This window comes from Hyaena hyaena, unplaced genomic scaffold (assembly GCF_003009895.1).
Source record: "Hyaena hyaena isolate Hyena2069 unplaced genomic scaffold, ASM300989v1 scaffold_169, whole genome shotgun sequence".
NCBI classification, from domain to species: Eukaryota; Metazoa; Chordata; class Mammalia; order Carnivora; family Hyaenidae; genus Hyaena; species Hyaena hyaena.
Window position 1 is genome coordinate 2004105 of NW_024080801.1, and position 22851 is coordinate 2026955.

Here is a 22851-nt window from a genome sequence, read left to right on the forward strand (position 1 = left end):
TCCCGGGCGGGGCGCGTCGGGACTCCGCCCCCCGCAGCGGGCGGCACCAGCACCAGGCCCAGCCCCCGCGGAGGGGCAGGGGCGGAGGGGCAGGGGCGGAGGGGCAGGGGCGGAGGGGAGGACACCCGCGGCAACTTCTCCACCAACTATAAGCCGTAAGAGGCGCATCTGGCCTCGACTACTGACGGACTGAGTGACCGGGGCGCGAGTGGTGAAGGCGGCCGTAAGGTGCCTCTTCTCACAGAAATGACAATCTCAAGGAAGTTATCGGTCGGATGAGGCCGGGAGAGGAATTTAGAAGAACTGCTGATGATTTTTAAGACGCAAAACAAGATTAGGTCCTGTGTAAAGACGAGGCTGCAGGTAGAACACGGCGATGTGGAGGGAGGGCGGCCGGGGCGTAAGGCTGGGCAGCAGTCCGATCACGAACTGCCTCATGATGACCAGGAGGGTTTTAAAAAAAAATACAGATATGAGATCTACTTAAAGGTAGAAATCTGCAGTTTCTCAGTCTACACAGCAGGTGTTAATAATTTGTTGAGAAATCCTGAATTTTTTTTTAATTTTTTAATCTCTGGCATTTACTTGTTACCATATGATATTCTTTTCCTCTTTATTAAAAGCAGAGGGAAGGATACATTCTAGGGAAAGATTCCAGTTCATTTAGGTCTAACTCTAGTTTTGTAAAGGCTAGCACCTGAGTTGTGGCGCTATCTTCTGAAATGGGGAGTTTTAGATAGTTTTAAAAAACAAAAAAGGCATTACAAATAAAGAGGGGAAAACCAACTGTCAGCTACTTAGTGGAAGGAAGTAGTACATGGGAGACAGACAATTAAAAACTTGAGTCAAGGCCAGTGAGATATTTGAGAAGAAAAAGTAGGAGTATGAACTTGTCAATTTCCTCAAAGTTTCAAGAGAGAAACTTGTCAAGTAGCTTGAGGATGGAAGGAATAAACAGTAATAGAATTAAGATCACTCTAATTATAGTCCAAACAAACCCCATAAAGAGGAACCCACACATGCTGAAGACTACGAAGCAGAGTTAAAGACACCCCTCCGATGTAGGGAACCGAAAAGGGTACTCAAACAGCCATCAGTTCTAGACAACCAACGCGTGTGAAAAGCACTGAAGGTGTCACTCAGGATGCCACTGGGGGAAATCTGCATAATTCGTTGTAAGAAAAATAAAAACTTTAACAACCAAAATACTGTCATTCTCAGTCCAGAAAAAACCCGTGCTTTCATACAGCTAGGATGGCAGGGGAAAACCGCTCCGCAGGCGCTGGCACACACATTTCTCCTCCATCTTTTGCAATGACGAGCGTAGTACATGGTATCCAGAGTGTCTCACTGTGACACAATGATCACACGCACCCCTAATGCCATACTTCTTCTGTTCATGTCTCCAACTCCAACACGGAGCCTTCGCCCTTTTAAATTATATATATATATATATATATATAACTTTTGGAATCCTCTTCCAATAGCCCACTCTTAGGAAGAAGTACTGGACGATAATTAAGAAATGTGAGAGCTTTACAATCAGACAGAAGTAGACCAGCATTTAACTCTGTGACTCTGGGAAAGGGACTTGACTTTTCTGTGGCTACTTTCCCATTTGTGAAACGAGAACTGAAAACACCTATCTTGAAGGGTTACTGTGAGGACTGATGAAACTAGTGAAATGTTCGCCAAACACGGAGCTCGGCAGCAGGCATGCAGCTAATGTGCAATAAATGGAAGGAGAACAGGAGAGAAGATTCTTTACCTCCTCTTTCAACTTTTTTCACACAGCGTTTCCCATGCACCATTCCTCAAATTTCCCTTTTACAAATCCTGTTTATCCTTCAAGGCCCAGTTCAGATGCCAACCTCCCCGTGAAAACGTCACCAGCAGAAGCGGCCGCTGAGATGCCTGCCGGCCGAGCCGCAGTGCCGGGAGCTGCCAGCGCCCGGCGCTTACCGTGCTTGCGGCCACGTTCTCAGGGCTCACGTGCAGGAACTCCTTGACCCCCTAAGAGCCCCGGTAGCGAGGTGCCGGTAGGACCCCGTTTCGCAGACGGAAAGCAGTCCGCTCGGAGCCCCACAGCGCCTGGGGGCGGGGCCCCGGGTGGGGGCGGGGCCCCGAACCCTGCAGCCGGCCCGGAGCCCGTTCTCAGCCCTGCTGCACGCCCCCACTGTCAGCTGAGAAAGAGCACTAGTAATTGCTGACACCTTCAGAGAGCGGATAGTTTTATATTTAGTGCAGCCGGAGATGTTTTCTACGCCAGCTAAAATCATGCACGATAGACAGCTTATTCATCTTTCATAGAAAACACCTCCATGGTTCAGTTCCTCAATCTGCACAAAATAAAGTGGGGGGGGGGCGGTGGAACAGTTATTCACACAAGTTGGTGTTATCATTTTTTAGACTGTTAGGTCCAATCCTTTCAGTTCATATGTCTAAAATTCTACCTCTCTTCCTCATAAGGCCCAGGAGATAATGGAGATGGATAATTTTATCTTCATATGACCCAAGAGAGGGAGAATGCTAGATCACCTACTATATTAGACTGTCAAAACTGGTTGTTTTCTAATATTCCGTGAAAATATAGTACAGTCATCAGGAATTGATCATCTAATATTCTTGACAACGTATGTTATATTTGCAGGTTTTGATTTTACGCACACTCTCACACAGGCGATGTCAAAAGACAGATCTCGTAGATGAAAGATACTGATATTATTATTCATACTGAGGTAGGCTCAGGGGTATGGAGCTGCATCTCATTACCAAGCAAACAAACGAACAAATCAACCCCTGCAAATAGGCACATTCTTTGTATGGGAGACAAAAAGTTCGCATCTTCCCTTTTTAATCAAACTTTATAATACAAAACCAAGGGCAAGAATGAAACATACTCGCCCAGGGGACATGTTTGGGTTACACAGAAAATAATAAGCTCTTGAAAGAGAAAGGCTGAAAAGGAAAGCACCGTTACTCCTGTAACTACAGCTACCCCTTCTCCCAACGCGTGCCGGGGGCTTTGACATCCAGGACATGTTACAGCGTCCGTGATGAATTTCACGTGTCGGTCCTCTTAGGAATGGCCACATCCCCAAAATAAAATATAGCAAAAAGGTAAATGAGTCAAAATAAACAAACAAAAAAGTGGTTGTTTCTATTTCCTTTGGGAATTTTTCAAAAATTAAGAATTAATGAAGTCTGCAACACTTGAGAGGAGGAAGCAAGTGTTCTTAGGGATTCCCATGTAAAACGAGACCCGCTGCCATCACGGTGGCTGGTGGCATCCGTGGGTACACTCCGCGGCCTCAGTGCTCTCAGGAGCAGAGCAGAGCTGTCAAGTCTTACTGGTCAGAAAGGGTCTGACACACAGACTTCGAAATGGCTTCTGTGTATCCCAAGGCCATGGCCGAAAGGAAAAAGGACAGAAAGGGCCACACAGCTGGAGCAACATCATGTAAACTTCACAAAGGGGCCAAGCACCCAATCCTGCAGGTAACCAGACTCTGAACTGGTAGTCACTCAAACATCCTGGTCACTTACACCCATAGCCCACCAAGCTTGTCTTAGAGCGGCAGGTAACACACATGCTGTTTACGTGTCTGTTTCCATGCTAAGGCAGGGCCTGGCGGATTCATCTGTTTCCTCAGTTCAGGGATGTGAGTAAAACGGTACAGGTGTAAAATACATAAACAACAGAGAAGGCAGTGGCAAATGTAAAGCAAAGTGATGTCACAGTCTTTTCCCTGGTTCCACATTCTGCCTCAAGAATCTCTCATCCCGCAACTGGCGGATCATAAAAACCAGGCTCCTTTTATTTCTTATGCTAACATAATGTGACCCATTTAACTTCTCTGGCTCTAATCTGCCTCCTCTATAAAAGGAATTAAGACTAAAAAATCCTTAAGGTCCCTTCAGCTCAACAATTCCATGATTCTGTGAAGGAAAGCTATATAAAGATTTGTTAATATTTACCAAAAGATTCCATATGGTAATTGTGCTCACACCTAAAACCAAAGTTGTGCCCTTTACTGCTACACCAGTCAACTGCCACTTGTACTTCCGAAAGAAAAAAAAAATCCACAAAATACTATATTTGAAAATACATACAAGTGCACAAGAAATTATAGTAAACTTTCAGAGATATAAAATATTTGCTTTTGATAACTTGGCTTTAATAGAATCTGGCTAGGATTTATATATCAGAAAAAGTAAGGAGTTTACTCCAATGTTTCTTGGGCAAGCAGGAATCCAAGTCACGCTAAAGTACACAGCTGGCGCAGCCAGGGTCGTTCAGATTCCCAAAGGTCCATGGAACATTTTCATCAAATAATCACTCCATGCTTTCCCTGAAAACCCTCCAGTGGCTTCCCACCACACTTAGAACAAGATCCGGCCTCCTTACTGGGGCCCGTCAGGCAAGACACAGGCTGCCCTGACTTCCCTCCTGGTCTCTGGGGCTCCTCTCGGCAACCCCAGTGCACCCACCCTTCCCCTCTTCAGACGCTGTGCACTCGCCCATCTCTCCATCAGACACGGTTCATGCAGGTCACATGTCTGGCTCCCGCGAATCCTTCTGGGGCCTCTACTGAAAGGCCACTTCCTCAGAGGTTTTCTTCCCACCCGCCCTCTTGGAAGGGGATTCCCCACCCCAGTAATTCCGTGTCCCCTCTCTCTGATTTTCTTCTCAGTTCTTATCACCTGAAATTACGTGGTCTGCTTATTCCTCCACTTGTTTACGGCCCGCCTCTCCTGTCATAACCTGCCAGGATAGAAGCTTTAAAAGAGCAAGAACCTTGGTTACCTTCTTTACTCCTATAATTCTAGAGCCTGGCACAGTGGCTTCAGAAGAGTTTTTTTTGGAGAAATTGACAAAGTTGTTCTAAATTCATAAAGAAACGCCAATAGTGGTAAATATTTGTTAAATAAAGGTAATATAGTAGTGGGAGCTGTTCGGTGTAAAAGGACTATTCCAGGCTCTTTATACAAAGCACCCCACCCAACTTCATGATGGCTCCATGAGATAGATTTTCATCCATCTGACAGATGAGGAACTGAGGCTCAAGAAAAGTTAAATGACTTGATCAATGAAAGAATGGCATAAAGATGATGCCTAAGATATGAACTTGTATCTTTTCTCCCAAACTTTCTTTTTCCTTTCTAAAAGGGGATCAGCACCTCCACTATGCCAAGTAACTAGGTTCTAGATTTCAAATCCACTATATCTTTAATCTCTGAACTATTAAGAATGGTTTAATCCTATGATAATAAAAAGAAATACTCAAATGAAAAGACTCTTGCAATGAAACTGCCATTTCTGTCACGTGATTCTGACAAATAAGCAAAGTGAGAGGCTAAGTAACAACAGTAGGAAGTGTCTAAAATAATTCCTGTTTTTTTTTTTTATGTTTTTTATTTATTTCTAGGAGAGAGAGAGTGAGAGAGAGACAGCGTAAGCAGGGGAGGGTCAGAGAGAGAGGGAGTCACAGACTGAAACAGGCTCCAGGCTCTGAGCTGGCAGTCAGCACAGAGCCCGACGCGGGGCTCGAACCCACGAACCGTGAGATCATGACCTAAGCGAAAGTCGGACGCTTAACCGACTAAGCCACCCAGGCGCCCCTATAATTCCTGTTTTTAAAAGGATAGATGTAGGGGAGCCCAGGTGGCTCAGCTGGTTAAGTATCTGACTCTTGATTTCGGCTCAGTTCATGATCTCATAGTTTCTGAGACTGAGCCCTGCATCGGGCTCTGTGCTGATATTGCAAAATCAGCCTAGGATTCTCTCTCTCTCCACCCCTCCCCTACTCACTTGAGCGCACGCGTGCGTGCTCTCAAAATAAACAAACAGTAAAAAAATAAATAAACAAAAGGACAAGTCTACAAAGATGAAGGTAATCCTAAAGTAGAATGAAAATACTGCCATTCATCTGTTTTAAGAATCATGAAAAGGCTAGTTAAAAAAAAACCAAAAACAAAAACAAAGTAGTGAATTAGCAACAATCAGGAACACAACTTAAAAAATATGCATCCTCTATAATAGTACTAAAAATAGGACACACTTAGGCACTGGGAAGGTTACATTTTGTGTCAACTTGGCTAGGTTCTGTGCCTAGCCATCTGGTCAAACACTAGTCTAGATGTTGTTGTGCAAGTATTTTGTAGACATGACTGACAGTTTCAATCAGCTGATGTTAAGTAAAGGAGATTACCCATCATAAGGTGCCTGGGCTCTAGCCAATCAGCTGAAGGCCTTCAAAGCAAAAAATGGAGGTTTCCTGGGGAAGAAGGAATTCAGTCTCACATCAGGAACAGCAGCCCTGCTAAGCTGCTGGCCTGCCAGCCTAGCCGCAGACGCGGCACTCGGGACCACACCGTCACTCTCCTGCAGGGGTTCCGGCCTGCTGGCCTGTCCTGTGGATTCCAGACTTGTCAGCAATCGTGTGAGCTGATTTTTTAGTCTCTCACTCTCTCTCGCTCTCTCTCCACCCCCACACACTCACACACACACCCCCTCCACATACCCCCACAACTATAGCTAAGATTGATTAATCCACTCCACTCTTAGGTATTTACCCAAGAAAAATAGGGACATAAGTCCATACAGAGACATGTACATGGATGTTCACAGCAGTTCTATCTGTAAAAGCCCCAAACTGGAAATAACCCAATGTCGATCACGAGGTGAAGGAACACACAAACTACAACACACCCATACAATGGAATTCTACTTAGCAATGAAAAAGGAATCAACTATCGATGCACACCACAACAAGGATAAATCTCAAAATAATCCTGCAGGAGGAAGCAGCAGGACTAACAGAGAATATATACTTTACTCTAGGACACGCCAATGAATGCGAAGAGTGTTGCCTGGAGAGTAGTGGGGGGCATTACCAAGAGACTTTTGGGAGTGACAGAGATGTTCAGTATCTTGACAGTGCTGATGGTCTGATGGGAATACATATATGTCGAAGTTTATCAAACTGTACACTTCCTTTTTTTTGATGTTTATTTATTTTGAAAGAGAGAGGAGAGAGCAAGTGAGGGGCAGAGAGAGAGAGGGGAGACAGAATTCAACAGGCTCCGCACTGTCAGTGTGGAGTCCAACGTGGGGCTCAATCTCACGAACTGGGAGATCACGACCCAAGCTGAGGTCAAAAGTTGGACACTTAACCAAATGAACCACACAGGTGCCCCAAACTGTACCCTTTCAATATGTGCAATCTATTATGTAACAATTATATCTCAGTAAAGTTGTTTTTAAAAAGGTACAAATTTGCTAGAAGTGCTAAGGAAAATTTTAACAAGACCCAAAAAATAAAGGCCAGCTTCCTTAACTTGGGATCAACTGTCAACAGACCGTAAAAGACTGCTTCACTCTGATCTGGAATCAGCCTTGTTAAACCAGAAGAATGATCTTTAATCTGGGAAGGGTAAAAAAAGATTAAGGGGAAAAAAAGAAAAAAAAAGCAACTGAAGCCCAAAATAAAAAGGAGACAGAAAAAGAAGGAATTGCTTTAAATTCATATTTATAGATCAAGAAAAATTGTATCCTAAGACATTAAATGTATCTGTAAGTTTGGTTACTTCTAAGGAACCATAAAGAAGTACCATGAGGATGGATGGAGAATTCATGCAAAATTCTAGAACAGGTTAAAAAACCATGATTAATCAGGAGCTGGCTTCTCTAACATTTACTTGCTCCTGGTCCTCAACCCTTTCCAATGATTCCTTCTCGGCTTCCCTTCTGGGTTCTTGTGCCCCCTGTCCCTGTATACAGGCATTTTCCAGGTCTTTGTTCCACTTCTACTTCACTCCACAATGGGGCTGGTGACCTTCCAAGGGAATCATGATTCCCTTTGATCATGTGACAAAAGCTACAGCCCACCACCATGTATATTCACAGAAAGTTTTCCGTGGAATTATTTCCAAGGCTTCGAGTGCTCCCCCGAGCCCCGAGCACACATTCCTTAGCTTCTCCTCGCAGACTCCCAGCCTGGGCTCTGTCTCTCACCCGGAGCCCTGCAGAGTGAGATGCACACACAGCTGTGAAGCTGGGAAACCCGAAAGCTCGCAGACATAAGTGATACGGAACCCGGGCCCCCACCTCTCTGGATACGCTCGAGGAACAGTTCAACTAGGCAAATTCTTGGGTTACTTCGTGGGTGCTCATGGATGCATTTATGAAAGAAGTTTCTGTTGACTTTCTGTAGAAGCCCATCTTAAACATTTTTGTACAAAAGGTGATTTCAACGAGGAGTTAGAAAACACGCTGGTCAAATTCTGGATGATGAGCTGTGACAGTGGTAGCTGGATTGTAGATGTGGCATTTACAACATACTGACTGATTCAGCCCAGCGGCGAGGTGAAGGTCAGCAAAGAGCCCCAACTTCACAGACCTTTCCATACGTGGGTTCTCCTTTTCCCCAACTACCGTTAACCCGTAGAATTTAATGCATTCACCAAAACTGCGCTCTCCTTGAGGAGGGAAAAGAGCCACTGCCAAAACCACAAGATGGGAACATCTGCTCAAACAAGGAATAGGTCACTTCTTCTAATGTTTTATTGGCCCTGGAAAGCCCAGGGTCCCAACCTGATGTCAACACAGTGGGAAACAGAATCCTCTTACAGAGAGGCCCCGGGTAAGGAAAGGCAGCAGATACCCTGAACAATAATACTATCTCCCATCTTGCCTTACCCATACAACGCGCTCAGTAACTGCCAGTAACTATGTGCGGGGCCACCAATACCACAGGGCAGAGCCTGTAACCTATCTTTCTCACGGACGCACCAGCACCACATAGCGCTGGCCCCATTATTAAAGGGCGTGCTAAGTGCTTACTAAGTGAATAGCGATAAGATGACCATGGGGTCTGGAAACAAAAAAACCCATGACAAAGTCCCAGATCTGCCAATTACTGATTTAGTGGAAGGTAGTTTTCTCTTCTGACTTTTGGGTGGGTGTTATGAAGATTAAAGTAGATGTGAAAGCACCATGAAAACTGTGCTGTTGCAGACAAATGTTAGCTCGTATCTCCCGACAGTTAAATGGAATGAAATCTGATAAAGATATATGCATTTAAACTTTTATAGCAATGCAAGACCCCATATTCTGCATTTACTTTCAAAGCATCAGCTGGCAAATAAAGAAGAAAGATCAGACTTAGGGCAGCTCACATGAGAAGGAGACAGGGTTTTAGCTGACCAGAAGCTCAATATGATCAAAGGGTAGTGTGGCTGCCAAAAAATGTAATGCAAATTTCAGGCTGCGTCAACAGAAGTACAGTATCCAGATAATAGCTTCATTGTATTCAGCCATGGTCAGACCACATCTGAAGCAGTCCGTTCAGTTCTGGTCCCCATATCTGAAGAGGTATGCTGATGGAAAGACTTTGTCGGGAGAGTGATGTGGATGGAGAAGGGTCTGTAAGCCAGGTCATGTGCATATCTTTTAAGAATTAGGACTTCTTCCCTTATGGTGGCAAAAAGATGACTCAAGAAGGATTTAATAGTTGTTTTCAAACACTTGAAGAGTTATCTTGTGTAAGAAGAGTAAGTTGTACATATAGAGCCCTAGACTGCCAAGGGCCAGTAAGTGAAAGTTAGAATGGGAAATAGATTGAGATCAATGAGTTCTTTCCAACAATTAGAAACCTTCTAAGTCAAGGAAGGGTGAAGGTCAGCATGGGGTAGATGCTACTGGGGAGACCCAACTGGGAAAGTCACAAAACCTGACTTACTCCTCTACATAACCAAGCATTTCTGAGGCATCTGAAAATGTCCCAATAGTATTTCTCTTTTCTGAGTAAATAATAATAATATTAATACTAATAGTAACAATGAGGAAGAAAAACTGAGGTAAGAAGTAAAACAAGAAGTTGTTTGGCCTGACAAACACAGAAAGGCATGCTGTTTAAGGGAAATGAAATTTCAAGGCTAGATAACACTAAACACTAACAGTGTCCAGGTTTGTACACAGAAAATCGGTTTAGTCAAAACTGTACTTATTCTAGAAGTTGTTTTCCTAGCATGACCTACCTCCTGTAATTTTCAGGGAGGCACAAGAAATATTTTAAAAGTTTCTACCATGGCACTTATGAAAAATTTTGCTAATGTTAAACTAGTCTTTTAACTACAAGATGATGCAAAGTGTGCCAAGTGGTCTGTACGAGCACTCAAATGTCCCACGGCAGGCTGCCACACGGCACACCACTGACATTATAAAGGGTTCCTTGCGCTTCTCTTACTTTGTTTGCTCACTCTATTCAAAACCCAGCACTCTTCCAGTCTCGTTTCCGGTGTTCGGTTCCCACGTCTGCCCCTCATCCTCCGGTCTCACCAGCAGGTCCCCAGTGCGTAAAGACGACGCCTGACTTCTCTTTCCATCATAGTCCCTCGTGTGCAAATCACCCTCAGCAGCATGAACACCCAAAATGGCTTGTTAAAGGCCTTCCTTTAGTGACGAGATTTTTAAAAGTCACCCATTATATCTCACTACACAGAAGAGAGAAAGTCAATGAGGCTATAAGGACACACTGGTCATTATCTGTTATAAGAATAACCACCTTGGGGCACCTGTGTGGCTCAGCTGGTTAAGTGTCCGACTCTTGACTTCTGCTCAGGTCATGATCTCATGGTTGTGAAAGCGAGCCCCACGTCAGGATCTGCGCTGAGCATGGAACCTGCTTGGGATTCATTCTCTCTCTTCCCCCACCCTCTCTGCCCTTCTTCTGCTCTCTCTCAAAATAAACATGGAAAAAAAATAACCACCCTTTATAAAACATATTGGAATACAAATTTCTTCTTCCTTTAAAATTTTCTTTGCATCCTAAACGGGCATATTTAACAGGCTATCATAGGGCACAGCACTAACACAAATGATACCCTACTGATTTCCCTCACTGCACGTATATAAAGGTAAACAATGAGCTTAAAAAACAAGCTCACTGACTAATTAAAGTAAATGTGTATGTACCTTTGTGAAATAAATGTAAATTCAGATTTTAAAAAAATCCATTATTCCAAACCAAAATAGTAAAGGGAAATGTAAACAAGGAAAAATGCTGTACACCCTCGTCTGCTAAGGAGCATGAAAGTTGAGGACTTATTTGGTGCAGGTAAGGACTTGTTTAGGAACTTGTTGCTGGATTCTGCTCCTTGCTGTTTCTCTCCCTCCTCTCTCGCGGGCACTACCAAGAACCTCACAGGTCAGGGGAACAAAAATGCTCTGCTGTAGAAATGAGAAGGACACAGTTTCAAGTCTCCCACATCGTCACTGACCCACTGGACAGAAACCGTCTATACTCCACGGGGAGATGGGAGAATGGGTCAGTGAGGAGGTGAAACAGTTGCTAGGTTAAAGACATAACTAACTTTAACTGGGGCGCCTGCATGACTCAGTCAGTTGAGCATCCGACTTCGCCTCAGGTCATAATCTCACGGTCGGTGGGTTCAAGCCCCGCGTCAGGCTCTGTGCTGACAGCAGCTCGGAGCCTGGAGCCTGCTTCGGATTCTGTCTCTCTCTCTCTCTCTCTCTCTCTCTCTCTCTCTCTCTCTTTGCCCCTCCCCCGCTCACACTGTGTCTCTCTGTCTCAAAAACAAACTATTTTAAAAAAACCTAACTTTAACTTTCTTTTCAATTGGATACTCCCATAGTAAAGCAATTATTTTTAAATGGTGCATAATAAACATTCGTTTGTTTAAATCAGAAGCCACTAGAATTTAATTAGAGCTAACATTTATTGTTTTCTGTTGTGTTGGGCATTCTCTTACGTGCTCAACATACATTACCTCACATATATGCTTTATCACAGCCACATAAAGCAGGTAAGAAAAAGGAGGCGCAGAATGGTTAAGTAACTTACAGAAGATCACCCAGTACTGACGGGCTGCAAAGGGGTAGGGATTCAGGCAGGGCAGCTCCCAGGGCCCATTTTTTAACCTCTATGAGTGGGTGTCAATACATTGTATACTTTGACATACAGAGGTCTCTTTGAGTCTGTTAGCTTTAATCATATACGAAGAAATTTTTCCATGGCCAATCAACAATGGATGAAAGTATTGTTAAAACGCTTTCACAAGCAACTTTCAGGATGAAACAACTGGATCCAGTGTGACACTTCATTTAAGACACTAGAACTTACTCTAATGTTTTCCATGTATCTTTTGGCTTTATTATACTTCATGCTAAGTGCCACTGGGTGCCTTCCACGTACTTAGCCTGACGCTATGTCATTAAAAATACTTTGCACAGACTAGACCTGGGATGATTTATTCACATGAGTGTGCACTCAAGTAATTCTACTCCTCCTCAAATTCTAAATGCAATTATTCAACAGACATTTGAATACTTGATGAACACCAAGTCGTAGAAGTTAGACGGTCTCTGTTCTCAAGGGAGGCCATAGTTAAAAACAACAAAATAAATGCTTTTATGGAGTTATGACCAAGGTCCCAAGGGAGCAGAGTTCTGCCCAGCATGGTAAGAAGGACAGCAGTTCCATGCGCCAAGGAAGGGACATGTGAGAGAACATTTTCCTCTCAGGGAATATTGACCAATTTAAGTAGGACTAGAATGCAGGGTTGACATGGAAAGCGAGAGAAAGAGTGAGAAGACAGTTGAAGAATGAAGTTGGTGTTGGATAAAGAAAAGTCTTAAAAAATCATAATAAAAAGACCCAACCACTGTAAGAATTTAAGCGGAATGGTGAGAAGATCAAATATGCTAAAAATCACAGATATTACACTTTTTATTTTAAACAGAACCCCGCTCTCAAAAGAAACCTTAATGCAAACTTCCATACTTAAACTGATCAAAGTTAAGACTGCACTAGGTTGAAACTAGAACAAACCTGCTTGACTTCCTCTAGAACCTTTTACAGAATCGTTTAGAAAGAAACATTAATATATCTAGACAATTAGCTTCTATTTGCCTCAGACCTCTCTCAATGGGATTCTAGCTTCTCAAGGATTCATTCTCTTAATTTCTCTTCAATTATAGAGCTGGGAGTACATAAAACTAAGTGAATAGCACTAGGCCTGAAAAAATTAATAACAAGGTGTTACAATACAGAAAAAAGATTATCAGCTTTTTCATCCTTCAGTTAAACTCTAAGTGACCAATTTTCTAGCCTAAGTTAGGATTTATGATTGGACACATACTAGTGTGTTTAGGGCCACGGGATATTCAAAATTGGTAGTGTTGGAAAATAGATGATATAGGATTGTAACTGGTATACTGTAATGTGTTTCCAAGATTGGTAATCTTGAGGGGCGCCTGGGGGGGGCTCAGTCAGTTAAGCGGCCGGCTTCAGCTCAGGTCATGATCTCGCTGTTCATGGGTCGAGTCCCGCATCGGACTCTGTGCTGACAGCTCAGAGCCTGGAGCTGCTTCAGATTCTGTGTCTCCCTCTCTCTCTCTGCCCCTCCCCTATTCACGCTGTCTCTCTCTCTCTCTCAGAAATAAGTAAAAAACATTAAAAAAAAAAAAAAAAAGATGGGTAATCTTGACTTTTCTCAACAATGACTGTGAATCTGAAAATCCTTCCCCACTTTTCACTTGAGCATCTGTCCTCCACCTTATAAAATCTGGAGCTCTACATGTGATCACTGAAAATGATCATCAATGTGAAACTGCTTATCGTCCTCAGCCATCAGCAATAATATGTAAACTGATTAAAAGTTCCCATATGTTTCTCCTGGCAGTTTGCTCCTCCCAACTCTTCAGTCACAAGTACTAATAAAAAGGCAAAGTTAGAAGCTGAAGGAAAAGCTATACAATGATTTAGCATGTTTTATATCAAAACAACTATACTCCCTTTATACACCTAATCAAACCCCTACAATGCTTCTTTACCTTCACTGCCTCCATTCCTCACAGTAGCATTAGAGGCAGGGTGGGAAGGGGGGAACAGAACGACTTACAACATCTCAAGAATTTTTACAGTGTTTCCCCCTTTATAAATAGCAGACTGATTGATTAAAACCAAATGTTCACAACAATATTTAACATGTATGAAGAGTTACAGGACAATCTCCCTGTCCCCCATCAGATAAGGGACTAGGAAAAAACTACCACTCAATCATGCATTAAAAGTTTCCTCACAGTATGTGGCTAAAGGCCAACTACTGACAATTATAAAAAGGAGGAAGAGGGGAGAGAAGCATAGGATATAAATTAAACCCTTCAATACATCATGTGAACAACATGTATAACACATTTACTTACAGGCATGCTTAAGAAGGCGTCCTTAAGCAGACACACTATAAATGTCTTTTATAAGGTAAATATCATTTCAATAGGATATTGTAAACTTAGTCCAACACTTAGCATTCAAAGGATCATTTCTGGGCATAGTCTACATTACCTACATTTGTCAAAATAGCCAATTATTACTCTGTAAATTTGTTTAGTATAAAGACAACTCTCTGATTAGAGCAAAAATAAATTACATCACATGCTCTAAATTAAATTAGTGCATTTTACGGAAAAGGCTTAATAAATTGCTCATTTCCAGTTCTTTCAAATATAAAAGTCTGAGGCCTCCTGGGGCACCTGGGTAGCTCAGGTAGCAACCGACTCTTGATTTCTGCTTAGGTGTTGATCTCATGGTAGTGAGATTGAGCGCCATGTCAGGCTCTCTCTCTCTCCCCCTCTCCCCTACTTGTGATCTCTCTATAAAAATAAAATAAATTTAAAAACTAAATAAAAATCTGAGGACTAAAAGGTCTTTTTTTAAAGAAAAGTTTTTAAACTGTTTATTTATTAATGAGAGAGAGAGAGAGCGTGCACGTGCAGGGGAAGGGCAGAGAGGGAGAGGGATAGAGAGAGACAGAGAGAGAGAGAGAGACCCAAGCAGATTCTGCACTGCCACCACAGGGCCTGACCCAGGGCTCTACCCATGAATCACGAGATCATGACCTGAGCTGAAATCAAGAGTCAGGTGCTTAACTGACTGAACCACCCAAGCACCCCAAAGAAAAGCTTTTTTTAAAAGTAAAAAGTACTTGACAGTAACCCTAGAAAAACACACAAAAAAATCCTCATATGTAAGATTACATCAAAACAATAGCTGATATCAAATATTTACCTATATATTCAATTAGAAGGTTTCAGGGTAAAATTTTCTTCTTTTGCCCATTTAAGGGCAAGTTTTTTTTGAAAAACATTCCACAAACAGATATTTTTAAATGAGGCTGTACACCTATTACTGAGTTTAATATTGCAGCAAATAAAGTTGTTAGAACGTTAAAAAATAGTTTGAAACTATACATACTATATTTAACTGTCCCTGCAGTAATATAAAAATGCTAATAAAATATCCTAAGGCAAATTTATGTTTTCCTCTAGTTTGTGAAAATTGCAATAACTTTTCTATTTAGTAGTAACTTCTGGTTACAGCACATTCAATAAGTGAAATTTAAACAATCCCTCAGATAGAACATCTGGGAGAAGATAAAGAGGGTAGTTTTCACAAGTGAATTTTCTATTGACAGTATAGATACCATGATCAAACACTAAAACTAGCATGATCGGCATCTAGAAAGTATAAAGAAGCAACAGTGAAAGAAAATCCTTTAAGGAAAATACAATTTACAAGATCATTAATGACTGTTAACTCTGAACTTGGCCTTTCTTATTTTCAAAACTTTTGTCCAGGTTTCTGCAGATTATAAGGTCCAAACTTTTAAAAGTCCCATATAGGGGCACCTGGGTGGCTTAGTTGGTTAAAGCGTCCGACTTTCGCTTAGGTCATGATCTGACGGTTCGTGGGTTCGAGCCCCGCGTCGGGCTCTGTGCTGACAGCTCAGTCCAGAGCCTGGAGCCTGTTTCAGAGTCTGTGACTCCCTCTCTCTCTGACCCTCCCCTGCTCACGCTGTCTCTCTCTCTCTCCTAGAAATAAGTAAAATATTAAAAAAAAAAAAGTCCCATATAATAGATTTACATATAAGTATTAGTATTGGGTAATATTTTATGCTTAAGAAGCCTAGCAAATATTTAAAAACCCAATTTTACATAAAATATGTTGCACTACTGACTGCACTTCATAGAAGAAAACTAGGAACAGAAAATTTAAATGCTATTTTTCAAGTGACATTGAATTAAATAATGAAGTTGATAACATAAATCACCCTTAAGTTCCAATTAAAAATTCTCATCATTATCTCTATTCTCACAAATCTTGGCACAAATATTTTAAATTTGCAGCAGTCTACTTACTTTCTGCATGGGTTTAAAAAACTTTTTTAATTACATGCCCTCATTAGTGATAAATCCAAGTAATTTTTTTTTTTAACTTCACCATACTCTAAAATTAGCAATCCTTTGAGACAACACCTTGGAATTTAAAAAAATTGAAAAAAATTCATTTGATATCATATCTTCAAATTTCATTTTTACTCATGGGTTCAACAAAGGAACTAAGAGCCTGTACTAAGAAATCAATGGCATCATTCAAGCTGTTCTCTCAATTTTTATAATATCCAATTATGTTAAGAGGAACGAAACTGCCCATTATCCTAAAATTGGGCTCTCAAACCATATTCACCATGAAAATAATTTCTTGCTTCCTGGCTGATGCGCAAAAGCAAAACAAAAACTATTAAGGAACTCAAAATACTTTGATACTTTGGACGCTTCTACACCCGTGCACTTAGCTCTTATCTTTTAAAGTCCTCCTCTAAAAATAATACTTCTCCAAAGCTGAGGAGTGTCACTCTTGTGAAGACAGGCCTGAGGCAAAGTAAGTTTGACTAATTATCTTCAATGGAGTCTGTGCCCCGTTTACCCCATATCCCACCACAAAGTCTGAGCTAGTCCCTAAGCAAGTTCTACTCATATGAACTCACTTTCCGTTTTCTGTTTTTACATCACCCAAGCAAAATGATTTCAGAATGACAACTCCCCAAGTGCTTCATTCGGTATCTCCCGCAATTCCAAAAAAATCCAACTGCATTCACAAAAAGAAAAAAACAAAAACAAAAACTCCCTGGAAAGTTGACAGAGTACGTAGTTCTTTTATCAAAATAGAATTTTTTCACAAGTGACCCAAACAGAATTATAGCTTAGGAAAATCAAGCCTTTAATTCTGAGGAATAATTTGCACCTAGAGAAAAATTCAAGGTAACGGTTTTCACTGCATGTGGACTTTAGACCAAATCTATTTATTTTGATTTTGCTGAAGTCTGGGTATAACCACTTGTTGGCCACACTACCGGACCAGCGTCCTGCTACAGCGTCCTGTGACAAGGTGCCTTTGATGCCTCAGTAACTACCCTACCCTGCATGGACTTCCACACAAACCGGACTGTAACATTTTGGCGTTTTCAGTAGGTTTCAACATGCTCCTTAAATGGCACAGCACAAATCAGATGACAATTGTTCCATTCAGTTCAAACATTAATAGGTAGCATAGAAGCAAGCATACACTTGAATTTAAGAAGCCCATAAATACTAACTTTGTCTTCACTTGTAAGAAAGGGACAATTAAAGGAGCACTGATAAACCTTATATAACACAAATCCTATCCCTAAATTGCTGTATGCCAAATGATTTTTTATAAATCAAGTCATGTTTGGTAATTACCATATAAAAGGGATTATTTGAGGATGCCTGGGTGACTCAGTTGGTTCAGTGTCCAACTCTGGCTCAGGTCATGAACTCAACGGTTCGTAAGTTCAAGCCCCACTTCAGGCTCTGTGCTGACAGCTCAGAGCCTGGCGTCTGCTTTGGATTCTGTGTCTCCCTCTCTCTCTCTGTCCCTCCCCTGCTTATACTCCGTGTGTGTGTGTGTGTGTGTGTGTGTGTCTCAAAAATAATTTTTTAAAAAATGTAAGGAATTATTTGAAGGTATCTTTTAGTGAGTCCTTTTTGTAAAATATAGAATTATCATAAAACATAACTACTACTTGTTTTGTTATTTTGTACTTGTAAATATCAAATTTCTTAGAGGACAGCTGCTTCCCCAGGCCAAATTCACCCAAGCATTACTGCCCGTCTCCCTGTTTCCCGCACTTTAAAAATGTCACCCCAAAAACCATCTGTAAGTTCTAGACTATACAAGCAATACTACAAAAGTTGAAAAAAGACGTGATTTTTTTAAAATGTAAAATAGAAAAGTATGTATTCCCCAAAAAGAAATCAATGAATTATTTTTGGCAATGATCACAATAAATTCCCAATAAAAGCAGTTTAAAACAAAAATCAAGACAGGCATGTCTCGAATCTCTATCCCATGTGTCTTTATCATCTGGTGGAAGCTGTTCAAGCACAGTTTATCTCCATGAACATATGACCTCCACGGCGCTACCAAGGTCAGTGAGACTTACACAGGGGGCAGACATGTGCTGAGTTAGGTGCTGACCTGCCCAGTGCTACGGTTCCCTTTTTAAAAAGAGACAAAGAAAGATGGAACAAAAAATTACTTCTGTACTACAGGAAATGTTGTTTTAGGCTGTAACACTCAAATAGCCCATGGCGGGATTGTATACAGACATAAGTCAGCAACAGCCAATAGGAACAAGACCTTTAAAGGGTGTCGGAGCCCAAGGCCAGGTACAAAAGCTGCTGCCCAGAAAGAATGAACAAGACCCCAAACTGAATAATCCCCCTTTACGTCCTGTACTGAAACTCTTGGGTGCCTGGGTTCACGCCACAACAACTCAATTTCAAGGGGACCGTTTTCTGTTGACAGAACTTTCCGAAAATGACAAATAACTGAAGATCCACAATCAAGAGAAGCAGTTCCCACGGGTCAGAAATGTTCAAGCGGGGAGCCGGCGTGGGGCCGCCAGTTAGGCTCACACTCACCGGCAGTCCTGGTGTCCTATTACCCTTCCCAGAAGACTCCCGCAGGCGCTTCCTCAGCTGTCACAGTCCTGCACCTTTCATAGACCACAAGTTTCCTTGGAGGAGATTTAAATTTTAAAACACATCACCCGCTTGGTATATATAATCTGTTTAAGCTGGATTTATACTTAAAAAAAAATCCCTATCAACTTGAAGCTGTTATATTTGGAATATCCTAACAACTTTCAACTCCCGGGCTGGGGAGTGGGGGGGGGGGGGAAGACATGTCAGAGCTGGCGCCTGAGAATTTAAAAGTGACTTAGTGGGGGCGCCTGGGTGACTTAGTCGGTTAAGCGTCCGACTTTCCCTTAGGTCATGATCTCGAGGTTCGTGGGTTCGAGCCCCGCGTCGGGCTCTGTGCTGACTGCCAGCTCAGAGCCTGGAGCCTGTTTCGGTCTGTGACTCCCTCTCTCTCTGGCCCTCCCCTGCTCACGCTGTCTCTCTCTCCTAGAAATAAATAAAAATATTTTTTTTTAAAAAAGTGACTTAGTGGAGGGGGCTTCAACTGGGTAACTCACTGTACCGTTTTGGCAAATGCAAACGGTAATAGCGGAAAATGAAAGAGAAAAAAATCCAGTCGCACCACTGGTAACTGACAATGGGCACCGTCGTGGGCTGGTAGCCGTCTTCCAAGTTACACTCAGGGAAGCTCCTGATTGGCGGGTGGCTCTGGGTCAATGTGATTACTTAACCCCGGCAGTTAGAGCTCAACTCCACTCTGATGGGCTCCAGAGCTCCTTACAAAAAGGCGACTGCCTGAGCACACCGAGTGCTCGTTTTCTCCCACGGAACACGGAGCCTGACACCTGAAACTCATCTGGCGAACATGCCGGGTTTCGGGGCTCTCGAGTTTTGTGTTTATTACGGGCAAAGCCCACTGGGCACGGATTCCGTTGGGGGTGCTGATGTGAACGATCTACCCATTTCCTGCACACCCCAGGGAAGAACTCATGACCATTCAAGCGGTTCCCTGTCTCCCAAGTAACTTTTTTATCATTTAGTCCTAAAATAAACACAAGCAACAAACAAGCAAACATTGGCATGGCAACGTCCGCACATCATGCCCCGCTGCTACCCACGGGCGGATCTGTTCGTCTCTGGTGCCCAACCAGACGGGTCCTCCGGGTCCCTCTCCCTCCCGTCCGGTCCAGCCCCGCTTCCCCGAGTTTCGCTGTAAAATCCGCCACTTTCGCCGGCCCGGGCCAACGCGCAGCGCCTCGTCCCAAGGGCAGAGTTTCTCCCAACTGCCCGAGGACCGCGTCCGGAAAGCGCCCCGCGGGCCCCCGCGCGCACCTGGCCCGGCCCCTCGCCCCCTCCCCGCACTTTACCGACCCCAGGGAGGGGCCCACCTGCCTCCCGTCGCCTGTCCCCACGCCCGGGTCGCCCTGCCAACTCCGACCCGGCGGCGGCATTCCCCCTGCGCCGAGCCCCCTACCACGCCTGGGCTCGACCTCGAGGGGCAGGGGCGCCAGAAAAGCCCCCCCCCCCAGGCTGACCCTGCGACGCCCCCCAGAGGCCGGGTCCCGGGAGCCTGTCAGCGTCCCCGGAAGGGGTCAGGCGGGGGGCTGAGCGCTCCCCGGTCCCCTCGTGACGCCCTCTGCCCCCCCGCCGCCGCACTCACCTGGCGGGCTGTCGCCCAGGGGACGGGCGGAGGGACCGGGGGTCGCGCGAGGAGGCAGGCCGCCCGCCGCGGCCCCCACCCTCCCGCGCCCGCGCCCGCGCCCGCGCCCGCCCGGCGCGCGCCCCAGGCCCGACGCGCGCCCGGAGCGCTGTGGGGAGGGGGCGCGGGGACGCGCGGGAGCCGGGGGGAGGGGGGCCCAGGGGGCGGGGGCAGGGGGCGCGGCGAGAGCCGCGGCTCGGCGGTGTCGGCGGCGAGAAAGCAGCCTCGGCCGCGTCCGTCATGGCGCGCGGCGGCGGCGGCGGCTCCCTCCGGCCTCCCCGCTCCCTCGCCTTTAGTTTGACCTTTCCCTCCAGTGTGTCTGAGGGAGAGCGGCGGTGCGCGCGCGTGTGCCTGTCTCTGTGTGCGCGCGCGCGCGTGGGGCAGGGGCGGGTTCGCTCTCCGACGCCTGACGTCACTGCCATGGCAACGGCAGCCCCGCCCCTCGCCTCCCGTTTCCTGCCCCCTCCCTCTGTGCACGTTCCGGGGCCTCACGTGCTCACTCACACGCACGCACGCACGCACGCTCGGAGCGCGCGCGCCCAGAGCGCTTGGGGCGGGAGGGTGGGGGGGGTGTTGGGAGGTCATCTGCGCCTCCTCGTCGACTTGCTGAATTTGACCAATCCAATAAGACGGAGCCGTGGGCGGGGCGGGCTCGGCTGCCCGAGCGGCGTGAAAAATTTCCCGAGGCCGAACGAAGATTCTTCGCGAGCGACTGAGCATGCCCGGTGGTGGAAGGGGCGCGTTTCCCGGGAGTTCAGAGAGGAGGAAGGGGAGGTGTCCGGTGGTCGAGGGAAGGGGACCCTGGGCTCCTGGGGGAGAGTAACGCCTATGGGCTTGGGACTGCGTGGTGTTCCTGTCGGGCCCTTTCTGAATGCGGTCTGGCCCTGCGGCTATTGCTGTGTGACCTTGGACGTGTTACTTAAGCACTCTGAACTGAATGTCTTGAGTAAAATTGGGTTAGTAAGCTTTACCGCCGTGGTTGTGAGGATTAAAAGAGATGTGGAATAAACGGTATCATCACTTATAATTATAGTCATTTGTAAATATTGTCATGATGTCCTCGATATTGCACTAATGTTCTATGGTGACAGGTGCTAAGTACAGTTATGGTGAACATAGCATCATCGGTGTTAATACACCTGAAGCTAATATAACATTGTATGTCAGTTATACTTCAATTAAAGAGAAAGAGAGGAAAACGCCTATCCTGACATATGGCCAACCCTAAATACTTAGCTGTTCGTATGGTACCCACACAACCTCCTTATTTTACAAACGGGGAAACGGGATGCAGAGAGATTGAAAGAGATTAAATGCCTGATCAGTGTCAGGTAGTGGCAGAGATTTAGGCTTCAAGTTCAATAATACTCTGTCCTACGTGGCCTTCCCTTAGGGAGAATGGAATAAAACATCCAGAAAAACCTAAGAGCCTCCTTAGCTCTCTGTGGATGCCTTCATACTCCCCGGCGCCCCATTCTCATCCCCTAAAAGGTTTAGAACTCTGGACATAAGGGCAGATAGCCTTTGTGCAACTTTTGGAGGTCTGTTATTCTGCTTCTTGACTTGCACCAGAACAAGCAACAGGAGGGCGGTTTCCTCAGGTCCCTTTGGGGCCCCTACACTTGAAGTAAAGTATTGGTTAAAGTGTACACAGAATAGCAAGGAGCTCCAGACGCTCACGATTTCTGGCTCGCTGAGGAAAGATGAACTCAGTTAACCATCTTCGTTGACCCCGCGTCCCCCCATTGGCAAGAATACCTTTCCAGCCCACAAGGAACCTGTGACCACAGGGCTGTGCAGGCACCTTGTGATCCAGACACACTGATAACCTCATTGTTCATCAAACCTGTGATTACAGCCTTTTCCTCTCATTTAGCTTGTCATCGCTTACTACTTCATGATATTTCTCAAATGTTGCACTTTCTTCTTTTTTTTTATGTTTCATTTATTTCTGAGAGAGAGAGAGAGAGAGACAGCGTGAGCAGGGGAGGGTCAGAGACAGAGGGAGACATAGAATCCGAAGCAGGCTTCAGGCTCTGAGCTGGCAGTCAGCACAGAGCCCGACACAGGGCTCGAACCCACAGACCGTGAGATCATGCCCTGAGCCGAAGTCAGACGCTTAACTGAATGAGCCACCCAGGCACCCCTCAAATGTTGTACTTTCTAACTCTAGATTTGCTGTTAACTTTTTTAATTTTAATTTTTATGATTGAAGTCTAGTTGATATACAATGTTGTATGTTTCAGGTGTACAATAGTGATTGACAATTCTGTACAGTACTTAATGATTACCACCATAAATCTAGTCACTATTTGTCACCATACAATGCTATTACAATACT

The 22851-nt window shown here is 44.4% G+C and overlaps 1 long non-coding RNA gene across 1 annotated transcript in view; it reads right to left on the reverse strand.

The window, feature by feature from the left end:
• LOC120237044 overlaps positions 1–20610 on the reverse strand; it is a 32549-nt gene extending 11939 nt beyond the window's left edge. Inside the window, exons 1-2 of the long non-coding RNA XR_005529837.1 lie at positions 20472–20610; positions 18812–18906 (exon numbers count right to left, since the gene is read on the reverse strand). This is a non-coding gene — a long non-coding RNA (uncharacterized LOC120237044). The remainder of the gene's footprint in view (positions 1–18811; positions 18907–20471) is intronic.
• Positions 20611–22851: the final 2241 nt, after the last annotated feature.